This window comes from Triticum aestivum, chromosome 5A, assembly GCF_018294505.1.
Source record: "Triticum aestivum cultivar Chinese Spring chromosome 5A, IWGSC CS RefSeq v2.1, whole genome shotgun sequence".
Classification (NCBI taxonomy): domain Eukaryota; kingdom Viridiplantae; phylum Streptophyta; class Magnoliopsida; order Poales; family Poaceae; genus Triticum; species Triticum aestivum.
Genome location: NC_057806.1, coordinates 371627628 through 371640381, shown reverse-complemented (window position 1 = coordinate 371640381; position 12754 = coordinate 371627628).

Sequence of the window (12754 nt, the reverse complement as noted above, 5' to 3'; positions counted from 1 at the left end):
GACCTCGTCGCTCACCGGCGCCTCAACCGGAGCAGGACCCCGTTGCCCTCTCCTTCCCGTTTCCCTCTATTTTCCCTCTTCTTCAACTCTCCTCGAGCTCCCTCTCTCTCTCTGTTCGAACAGATGCCGCCATGGATCCCGCGCCCGAGCAGAGGAGGTTGCGTCCTCAAGCTCCTTCTGGTTCCCGCGCCTCCGTAACCAGTGACCGCCGGTGAGCGCCCCGTCCCATAAAGGAGCCCCGCCAGGATCTCCGAGCCACTGCAACGCCCTCGTTTCATCTCCCTCTCCTCTCCTGCACCTTGTTCCCGGCGCCAGAAAAACTACAGTCGCGCCATGGCCTTCCTCCTCCCACGCCCTGCTTCTCGTCGGTGACCACGACCAACCTCGACCACCTGCGACCCTGCCTTCACTAAACGTCCCCGAATAGGAGCAATTTTGAACTGCCAAGTACCCTTGGATTCATCAAGACCGCCAAGTACCACGACCCGCAAGACCAACGACGCCCGAACAAGTGCTCCCGACCGAGACAGTTGTGCTGCTACATTTTGGACATGCCAAGTCCCTCGGGTCAGATGCGTCAAGACCGCCCCGGCTTTTGTGAAGTTCCACGACGCCGGGAGTCCTCGGATCTGTCAAGTTCCACTACGAGATGTACTACTACCGTCGATCCCGAAGACCTTGGATTCACCAAGTTCCCACGATGATTTGAGTGTACCCCGTCGAATCGCCAAGTTCGGTTACCGTCGCAACCATGTACAACTACTTCCACGATGATACGAGAACGACTACCGCCATTGAAGGCCGTTGAGTGAACAAACTACCGATGACGTGTATGACTACTTCGTGAACGTGTACCACTACCGGCGTGGACCGATAGTACCACTACTTCTACTACCACCGCGGAACGACTACTTCCCCTACTCCCCTCGACGAACCCGAACCGTCCCGTTTGCACGCTTGGAAGGTATAACCCCGAGACGACCATCCGTGAACAAATGCTTGTGTTGTATGAGATGCATGTTTGGATGTTGTATCCTCCCGCGAACGCTACTTGTTTTCCCCGCTTGGCACCGTCGTCGACATGTGGGAACCCGGTTACTGGGATCACCCCACCTTCTATCGCATGTCACGCTTCCGTCACTTTTCCTTTTGTACCGGTATCTCCGTGAGCTACCGGAACCGATATGGTGCCGTGACATCATTTTTGGATTCATTGCCGTGGCACCCTTTCTTTCCACCATGGTGACAAATGCTTCATAATGTTCTTATCAACATTTTCATAAAAATCGCATAACTTGTCCATGTCATCCGCATCATGTTAACAACATCAAGAATGTTTAAAATTGTTGTTTGCATTAATTTGCTAAATGCATATGGGGATTTACCGGATTTGTTGTTTGCTATATACGACCCCATTTAAATTTTTTAGATAGATAATTCCTTTATGTTTCACCTCTTGACATGCTTAACAACATTTATTAATATTATTGGGTATATAAACGAGATGGAACTAAATAGTCAAATGTGGCGTTTCGTCAATATGCAACTCGTTGCATATTGTGCTCAATTTAATTTGTAGGATTGTTTGTGCACTTTGCCATGCCATGCTTCATTAAATCGGACATGCATCATACTTGGTTGTGCATCGTGCCATGCTTATGTGATGTTTGTTTATTATGTTGTGTGCTTCTTTCCGGTGTTGCTTCTCCGGGTTGGTTCCGGTAACATCGCGTTTGTGAGGAACCGTTCGACTACGTCCGTTTGTCTTCTTCATGGACTCGTTCTTCTTCCTTGCGGGATTTCAGGCAAGATGACCATACCCTCGAAATCACTTCTATCTTTGCTTGCTAGTTGCTCGCTCTTTTGCTATGCCTATGCTGCAATACCTACAACTTGCTTATCATGCCTCCCATATTGTTAAGCCAAGCCTCTAACCAACCTTATCCTAGCAAACCGTTGTTTGGCTATGTTACCGCTTTGCTCAGCCCCTCTTATAGCGTTGTCAGTTGCAGGTGAAGATTGAAGTTTGTTCCTTGTTGGAACATATTTACTTGTTGGGATATCACAATACCTCTTATCTAATTAATGCATCTATATACTTGGTAAAGAGTGGAAGGCTCAGCCTTATGCCTGGTGTTTTGTTCCACTCTTGCCGCCCTAGTTTCCGTCATATCGGTGTTATGTTCCCGGATTTTGCGTTCCTTACGCGGTTGGGTTATAATGGGAACCCCTTGACAGTTCGCTTTGAATAAAACTCCTCCAGCAAGGCCCAACCTTTGTTTTACCATTCGCCACCTAGCCTTTTTCCCTTGGGTTAGGCCAGCCCAAGGGTCATCTTTATTTTAAACCCCCGAGCCAATGCTTGTCTAAGTGTTGGTCCAAACTAGAGCCCCTTGCAGCGCCACCTCGGGGAAACTCGAGGGCTGGTTTTAGTTGTACAGATTGCTTATCCGGTGTTGCCCTGAGAACGAGATATGTGCAGCTCATATCGGGATGTCAGCACATTGGGCGGTCTTGCTGGACTTGTTTTACCATTGTCGAGGATGTCTTGTAACCTGGATGCCGAGTCTGATCAGAATGTCTTGGGAGAAGGAATATCCTTCGTTGACCGTGAGAGCTTGTGATGGGCTAAGTTGGGACACCCTTGCAGGGATTTGAACTTTCGAAAGTCGTGCCCGCGGTTATGGGCATATGGGAATTTGTTAATATTCGGTTGTAGAAAACCGGAAGTTGATCTTAATTAAAATACACCAACCGCGTGTGTAACTGTGATGGTCTCTTCTCGGCGGAGTCCGGGAAGTGAACACGGTGTTGGAGTTATGCTTGACGTGGGTTGTTCTAGGATCACTTCTTGATCATAGTTTCTCGACCGTGCTTTTGCCTTCTCTTCTCGCTCTCTTTTGTGAATATCTTAGCCACCAAATATGCTAGTCGCTTGCTGCAGCTCCACCTCATACCTTTTCCCTACCTATAAGCTTAAATAGTCTTGATCACGAGGGTGTGAGATTGATGAGTCCCAGTGACTCACAGATACTTCCAAAACCAGTTTGCAGGTGCCGATGATACCGTGCTGATGACGCAACCAAACTCAAGGAGGAGCTCGTTGAAGATCTTGTCCTTTATGTTGTTTCGTACTAGTTGATCAGTAGTGGAGCCCAGTTGGGGACGATCGGGGATCTGTGCAGCATTTGGGGTAGTCTTCTTTTATTTTGGTTCCGTAGTCGGACCTTAAGTGTATTTGGATGATGTAATGCTTTATTCATGTAATTGTGTGAAGTGGCGAGTGTAAGACAACTATGTATCTTTTCCCTTATTGTATTACATGGGTTATTTGCGAAGATTACCTCACTTGCGACATTGCTTTCAATGCGGTTATGCCTCTAAGTCGTGCTTCGCCATGTGGGAGATATAGCCGCATCGAGGGCGTGACATTCTGCCTCCGAGGATATCTCTGAGTATCCAACTGAAGGTCAGTACCCTACTACTACTCCATCAGGCAAGCAGCCCCATTGATCATATTGATACAATCCCATGTTCTCGCTTCTGCTCTCATTTACTACATTAAGACAACAACGTTTCAAACTGCTGTGTGCTGCGGTAGTTGAACCCTTATCCTCTGCATGACCTGTCATTGCCACAGTAACTAGATGAAACCCACTAGCATGTGTAGGAGTTGATTGAGCCATGCATGTGTTTCCTACCTTGCTATGCCTGCTATGCTTAGAGTGGTGTCAGGTCTGGTTCATCTGGGTGATGGGCTAGAGTGAAATGATTACGTCGGTAATGTGAGGGATGTGTTGAACATGATTTGGTAAAGGTATCGATGAGAGGCCATGTAGGAGTACATGGTGGGTTGTTTCATTGAGGCCGTCCCTAAGAACTGAGATCTGTATGTGTGATTTAAGAATCAGTTACTACCATATATTGGGCCCGAAACCAATGGACCCTCTCGGCTTCTTAATCACCCTAGTACTCTGTCCAGGAGTTACAACTAGTTTCTGGTGTTTGTAGGTTATGTGTTGGCGGCTGTGCGTAGCGCTGACCCTAGGGGTGGGCTATGATGCGGTAGATACACCGTGGCCGGGTATGTCGGGCGCCCGTTTGGCGTCTCGGGACCCTGTACACATCGTTCAGGGCCGTATGTGGAAACCTCGGTCGGACTCCCTACGGATGGAACCTGGATAGGCGATAAACCTGGACTAGAGACTCGTGTGTTTAGGTAGGCCATGGCCTACACCCTCGTTGGGCTTCTGCTTGAAGGTTGCCGAGTACATGTCGTGTAAACGACGATAAGTGGTGAGAGCGTGTATGATGAAGTACACCCCTACAGTGTTAACATCATCTATTCGAATAGCCGCGTCCGTGGTAAAGGACTACTTGGTTGCCTATATAGTTCATAGACAAGTTAATGGTTACTACTAAACGACTCAAGATAAGTGTGAGTACTGAGGATGGCCCTCTCTTAGGATGACGAGGGAGGATCCCCGGTGGAGTATTGTGTTGGTGATTAGTGGACTCATGTGCGAAAACTATTTTATAGTGGTGTCTCGTAGGATAGCTTAGCCAAGAGTCAAAGCTGTCTTGCTGCAATAACTCCACCACCTTCTTGAGAATGAGCATGTATAGTAGGATCTGTTGTAAGACTTGTTGAGTACCTTTGTACTCATGTTGCTTTAATTACTATTTTGAGACGACAACACCGCCCCCTCCGATGGGTTTTATGTAGACCTCGACGTTGACGAGTAACTTGCCACCCAGGTGGTGATTCTGGCCATGGAGGGCCCTATGTAGATAGTCAGGCTTCGACAAGCCTTCTTTCTTTGTAGTGTCTGTACCCAGACTTATTTGCTTCCGCATGTGCTTGTATGCTTGTATGACTTGAGTGTCGGGTCTTGTGACCCCTACCTGTATGAGCATGTTATGTATGGCTCTCCGGAGCCTTTAAATAAAGTACTTGAGTTGTAGAGTTTTGTTGTGATGCCATGTTGTATTTGCACATATCGAGCATATTGTGTGTATGATTGAAATGCTTGGTATGTGTGGGATCCAACAATCTAGTTGTTTATCCTTGGCAGCCTCTCTTATGGGGAAATGTAGTCTAGTGCTCCTTGAGCCATAGTAGTCCGCTATAGCCCGGTTCACCGGAGTCCTGCTAGCCCAGCACTACTGCTCAGGACACTTGACTGTCCGGCATGTGTTTCACTTTGTTCCTATGTCTGTCCCATAGGGGAAATGTCACAGGGTGACATCCGGAGTCCTGCCTAGCCTGCTATAGCCCGGGTTCCCCGGAGTCCTGTTAGCCCAGTGCTACAGCCCGGATTCACATGCTATTGACCGACATGCTCGATGTGATTCATGTATGCCTGTCCCCATAGGTCTGTGCCGCTTTGGGTTCACGACTAGCCATGTCGGCCCGGGTTCTCTGTCATATGGATGCTAGCGACACTATCATATACGTGAGTCAAAAGGCGCAAACGGTCCCGGGCCATGGTAAGGCGACACACGTGGGGATACCGTGCATGAGGCCGCAAAGTGATATGAGGTGTTACCGGTTAGATCGATGTGACTTGGAATCGGGGTCCTGACATCATACCAATCTAGATCATCAATCAACCCAAAGACAAAAGATATCTACTCAAAACATCATAGGATGGCAACACATCATTGGATCATAATATGTGGCATAAAGCACCATGTTCAAGTAGGGATTACATCGGGGTGCGGGAGAGTAGATCGCGTAAAAGAGATGAGGATGGTGATGATGATAGTGATGTTGATGAAGATGATCACCGTGGTGATTATTCCCCTCCCGATGGCACTCCGGTGCCACCGAGAGAGAGGAGGAGAGGTTCTCCCCCTTGTGCTTCCTCCTCCATGGCCTCCCCCTAGATGGGGAGAGGTTCCCCCTCTAGTCCTTGGCCTTCATGGTGATGATGGCCCCTCCGGGATCCTCCTCCATGCCCTCTGGTGATGATGGCCCCCTTCGGCAGGGTGCCAGAGAGGGCCTAGATTGGTCTTCGGTGGCTACGGAGGCTTCTGGCGGCGGAACTCCCGATCTAGGTTAATTTTCCGAGATTTCTGTATTTATAGGAATTTTTGGCGTCGGTCTCACGTCAAGGAGTTGCCCGAGGCGTCCATGAGGCAGGCCCACGCGCTTGGGGAGGGGGGGGGTGGGCGCGCCCCTCACTTTCCTGGACGCCCCGAGACTCTCATGGCCCAAATCTTTTACTCCAGGGTCTTCTTTTGGTCCATAAAAAATCATCAAAAATTGGCACATCAATTGGACTCCATTTGATATTCCTTTTCTGTAAAACTCAAAAACAAGGAAAAACATAAACTGGCATTGGGCACTAGGTTAATATGTTAGTCCCAAAAATCATATAAAATAGCGTATAAATGCATATAAAACATCCAAGGTTTTTAATATAATAGCATAATAGCATGAATACTTCAAAAATTATAGATACATTAGAGACATATCAGCATCCCCAAGGTTAATTCCTGCTTGTCCTCGAGTAGGTAAATGATAAAAGAAATAATTTATGAAGTGTGAATGCTAGCAAGTGCATAAGTTTCATCAATGATAGTTTCAATCACTTTTTATAGCATCATTATATATCATAACAGTAGCTCATCTTCATAAAACTTTTCATGATCAAGTAACAAGCTATTCACATGTTAAAGTATAGATCATAAACTTTCTTGAAACTAACAAACTATATTCTCATTCATCAAACAATTGCAATTCATCTTATTTTCAGGAAGGGTCTATGTCAGAGCTTTGATTTAGCAAACACCACATACTCAACTATCATTTAGTATTTCACAATTGCTAACACTCACGTAATATTTATGGGTTCAAAGTTTTAATCGGACACAGAGAAAGATAGGGGCTTATAGATTCGCCTCCCAACCTTTTACCTCAAGGGTAATGTCAACAATAATAGTTCATGATAACTTACATCCAATTGGATATATATATATATATATATATATATATATGTCAGGATCCTTCTAACACAATGTGGCAATGTGCTTGCCAAAGGATAAAATGTAAAAAGGAAAGGTGAAGATCACCATGACTCTTGCATAAGGTAGAAGATAAAAGTAAAAGATAGGCCCTTCGCAGAGGGAAGCAGAGGTTGTCATGCGCTTTTATGGTTGGATGCACAAAATCTTAATGCAAAAGAATGTCACTTTATATTGCCACTTGTGATATGGACCTTTATTATGCAGTCCATCGCTTTTATTTCTTCCACATCACAAGATCGTATGAAGCTTATTTTCTCCACATTAATAGATCATACATATTTAGAGGGCAATTTTTTATTGCATGCACCGATGACAACTTGAAGGATCTTACTCAATCCAGAGGTAGGTATTGGACTCTCATGGCAAAACTAGTTTAAGGAATGTTTGGAAGCACAAGTAGTATCTCTACTTGGTGCAAAGAATTTGGCTAGCATGAGGGGGGAAAGCAAGCTCAACATGTTGGATGATCCAAGACAATATACTTTATTTCGGATATAAGAAAACGTAACCCATTACGTTGTATTCCTTGTCCGACATCAACCTTTTAGCATGTCATATTTTAATGAGTGCTCGTAGTTACAAAAGATGTCCAAGATAGTATATTTATATGTGAAATCTCTCTTCCTTCAATATTCTTTCATGAATTGTTCAAGTGACCAATTCTATGTTTGCTAAATTTCAATAAGTTTACTACCTATACTTATTCTATGTGAAGTCATTACTCCCCATGGTATATGCATATGAAACATATATAAATTCAGATTTATGATATTCAATTATTCAACCATTTACTCATAGGATATACGTGAAGCACGTGAGTAAATGACAAACTACTCCAAAAGATAATAGTGAAGGACACAGAGTAGTCAAATAATTAACTAGACATGGTAGGATTCTTTTTCATATAATAATTCAGATCCAATGATTTTATTCAAACAGCAAGTAAAATTGAAAATACGCTCCAAGCAAAACACATATCATGTGACGAATAAAAATATAGCTCTGAGTAAGGTATACCGATAGTTTTGAAGACGAAAGAGGGGATGCCTTCCGGGGCATCCCCAAGCTTAGGCGCTTCAGTCTTCCTTGAATATTACCTTGGGGTGCCTTGGGCATCCCCAAGCTTAGGGCCTTTCCACTCCTTATTCCCCTCATATCGATATCTCACCCAAAGCTTGAAAACTTCAATCACACAAAACTTAACGGAACTTCGTGAGATAGGTTAGTATAACAAAGAGTAAACCTTTCAATTTGGTACAGTCAAAGACAAGGTTCATAATTGTTCTCACACAATTCCTACTGTACCATATCATTTCTACAATTTATATTGAGGAATATAAGTCATAGAAACTAGAAAACAAGCAAAATATGCAATGAAAACAGAATCTGTCGGAAACAGAATAGTCTGTAATGATCTGAACACTAAACATACTTCTGCTACTCAAAAAATTATGAAACAAATTGGTGGAGGTGAGGAATTTTTCTATTAATATTATGCAAACATTAAGGGTAAATATTGGGTTGTCTCCCAACAAGCGTTTTTCTTTAATGCCTTTTAGCTAGCTATGATGATTTTAATGATGCTCACATGAAAGATAAGACTTGAACATAAAGAGAGCATCATGAAGAATATGACTAGCACATTTAAACCTAACCCACTTCCTATGCCTAGGGATTTTGTGAGCACACAATATGGAAACAAGAATCAACTAGCATAGGAAGGCAAAACAAGTATAACTTCAAAACTTTAAGCACATAGAGAGGAAAACTTGATATTTTGCACTCCTACAAGCATGTATTCCTCCCATCATGAATGAGTTCAAAAATATTACCATCACATAAAGTATTCTTTTCATGATCTACGAGCATAGAAATTTTACTACTATCCACATAAGCAAAATTCTCCTCATTCGGAATGGCGGGATCACTAGTTCCTAAAGTTGACGCTCTTCCAAACCCGCTTTAGATGATAGTATTATTCATACTCCAAAATATATAAGTGAAGTTAATGGAGCATTCTACAATTAATATAAACTAACCAATGTCCAAGCTCAAAATGTATAAGTGAAGCCCACGAAGCATTCTATAAAGCCATACTCAAAAGATTTAAGTGAAGCTCAAAGAGCAATTCTATAAGATCATACTTTAGAAGATATAAGTGAAGCACATGAAGTATTCTATAAATTTATGAAGGTACATCTCATACTAGCATGGTTCTTAGAGAAAAATAAAAACAAAAAGGACACAAATCATGTGAACAAGACAAAAAATCGAGGTATACCGATAATTGTTGAAGAAGAAAGATGGGATGCCAACCGAGGCATCCCCAAGCTTAGATGCTTGAGTATCTTTAGAATATTTACTTGGGGTGCCTTGGGAATCCCCAAGCTTGAGATATTGCCTCTCTTTATTCTTCTCACATCGGTAACTCCTTGTTCTTCGAACACCTCATCGACACAAAACTTTAACAAAAACTTTGTGAGATCCGTTAGTACAATAAAGCAAATCACTACCTTTAGGTACTGTTGTGAACTCATTATAAATTCATATTGGTGTAATATATACTGTATTACAACTCATCCATGGTTCATACCCTCCAATACTACTCATAGATGCATCAAAATAAGCAAACAACACACGAAAAGCAGAATCTGTCTAAAACAGGACAGTCTGTAGTAATCTGGAGGTTTAGTGAACTTATGTAACTCCAACAATTATGAACTAAATTTGAAAATTTGAAAAATTTATACAGAAGTAATGTGTAAAAAGTTTCACACCCATTTGAATTTCCAATAAAAAAAATGTAAAATCACGCGCTACAGCCAAAGTTTCTGTTTTTGTTCTGCACATAGTAAACAAGCAATCTAATCATCCTAAAACCAAAGCTTGGCACATTATTTTTATAATACAATGGATATATATATATATATATATATATATATATATATATATATATGGGTATAATTATTTACAGAGAAACTTCCATGAAAAATTCTACATTGTTTCCGTGAGCATGAACACAAGTGCTCAAGGTCGACCCTCACTTCTTCAATGCATAACTTTCCAATCACTTCTCTTTTTGAAAAACTTTTTAGGAACGAGAGGCAAGTAATTTTTTTTTTGCATTTTCATTCTTTAAAAAAATTGTATGTTTCACCCACAACTAAACATAAACAAAAAAGGAAAACAAAATCTACTTAGTGAAGAAAGCAAACAAGCACACACGAGAATATCAACCGCACGCTATTGCTCCCCGGCAACGGCGCCAGAAAAGAGCTTGATAATCCCCAAGTGCAGGGAATCATCGTAGCAATTTCCAAAGGTGGAAGTGATAAGTATGGAGTGTCGAACCCACAAGGAGCTAAAGGTAAGATCAATATTCTCTCAAGCCCTATCTGCCACCGATACGACTCTACGTACACCGAACGTTTGCTTCCAACTAGCAACGAGAAATAAAACTACGTTGTGGGTTTCAAGTGGATAACTTTGTATGATATCGGAGAGATAAAATATAAAAGTAGGTGTTGTCATCATAAAGTTAGAATATATTAATAAATATTATAAATAGCGAGTGTGGAATAATGGTGGATTGGTGTGCAGAGTTGTCCTAGGCAATCGTTAACAAGACCGGTAATCACTATTGCGGTTTCATATGAGGGAGAGGCATAAGCTAACATACTTTCTCTACTTGGATCATATGCACTTATGATTGGAACTCTAGCAAGCATCCGCAACTACTAAAGATCATTAAGGTAAAACCCAACCATAGCATTAAAGCATCAAGTCCTCTTTATTCCCATACGCAACAACCCAACCATAGCATTAAAGCGAATCATGAACGTATTGCAACACCCTACAGCGGGAACCCCTCACGCTTGCACGACACGGAGGACACCATAGGACATCATCAAAGTAAAACATACAACTCATACCAATCTAGATCATCAATCAACCCAAAGACAAAAGATATCTACTCAAAACATCATAGGATGGCAACACATCATTGGATCATACTATGTGGCATAAAGCACCATGTTCAAGTAGGGATTACAGCAGGGTGCGGGAGAGTGGACCGCATAAAAGAGATGAGGATGGTGATGATGATGGTGATGTTGATGAAGACGATCACCACGGCGATGATTCCCCTCCCGATGGCACTCTGGTGCCACCAAGAGAGAGGAGGAGAGGTTCTCCCCCTTGTGATTCCTCCTCCATGGCCTCCGCCCTAGATGGGGAGAGGTTCCCCCTCTGGTCCTTGGCCTTCATGGTGATGATGGCCCCTCCGGGATCCTCCTCCATGCCCTCCGGTGATGATGGCCCCCTCCGGCATGGTGCCAGAGAGGGCCTAGATTGGATTTCGGTGGCTACGGAGGCTTGGCGGAACTCCCGATCTAGGTTAATTTTTCGAGGTTTCTGTATTTATAGGAATTTTTGGCATCGGTCTCACGTCAAGGAGGTGCCCGAGGCGTCCACAAGGCAGGCCCACGCGCCTGGGGGGGCACCCCCCACCCTCGTGGATGCCTCGGGACTCTCCTGGCCCAACTCTTTTACTCCGGAGTCTTCTTTTGGTCCATAAAAAATCTTCAAAAATTGGCACGTCAATTGGACTCTGTTTGATATTCCTTTTCTGTAAAACTAAAAAACAAGGAATAAACAGAAACTGGCACTGGGCACTAGGTTAATAGGTTAGTCCCAAAAATCATATAAAATAGCATATAAATGCATATAAAACATCCAAGGTTGATAATATAATAGCATGAATACTTCATAAATTATAGATACGTTGGAGACGTATCAAGACCCTGCTTATGTTCTGTTATGTTTACATCTGAGTACTTATTCCGCTGCAAGTAGTTCTACTATTAGGCATTTCCTCACCCTAAAATTCCTCAATTGAAGAATTCTTAAAAATCTCCTATTCACCCCCCCTCTAGTCGACTTAACACACTTTCAAAGGTTAGCTATAAGGTTGGTTGTAAGAGTATTTTTTTGTTTACTTCTCTCTATCTCTTTCTTCATAGTATTTATTTTCCAAGGAGTGACCTCTTCCAATGAAATGGTGCTTAGATGAGGTGCTATGGGCATTAAATGGCTTAGCAACTCTAGTCCCCAATGCATAGGTGCTTAGTTTTTTGTTGCTAAGTTTGCTTCATCTAGGTACACGCGCTTAGCACCGTTTCTTCCTGGGTCACCAAACTAGTCTCTCTCTTCTTAATTAACTTACCACATCAAACTTTATGCCTATGTGGTAGGCTTATCACCTATAGGATCAAGTACAATAGTGGGCTATAAGCTCGCTTTACATGGCATTTTTGCATATGTGGGGGAAAGAGGCAAGGAAAAAGTGAAGGAGTGGGATCTCAAGCAAGAGCCAGCCTCTACATGGTGGAGCATCGGGAGAGGCACCTGTATGGAGGTGGTCAGGAATCGGGAAACTCACGCTGGTCGTAGCACCGCAGTTAAAATGATAATGGCAAGTCAAATCACTAGGCCCACCTGTCCAGCAGTAACTCGCTGTCAAATCACACAGCCCTATGTTTGCAGCAGCCTACTCCCTCATCTTCTCACGTCTCTGTCGAACCGACTAGGCGGAACTGCCCCGCCTACCACGTGGGAAAAGCCCCGCCCTCGACTTTTAAATAGTAAAATATACTAATTTTATATCCATGGATTGCACCATGGAGCAAAGCCTCAAGAAAATGGTGGTACACATTTACAGAGT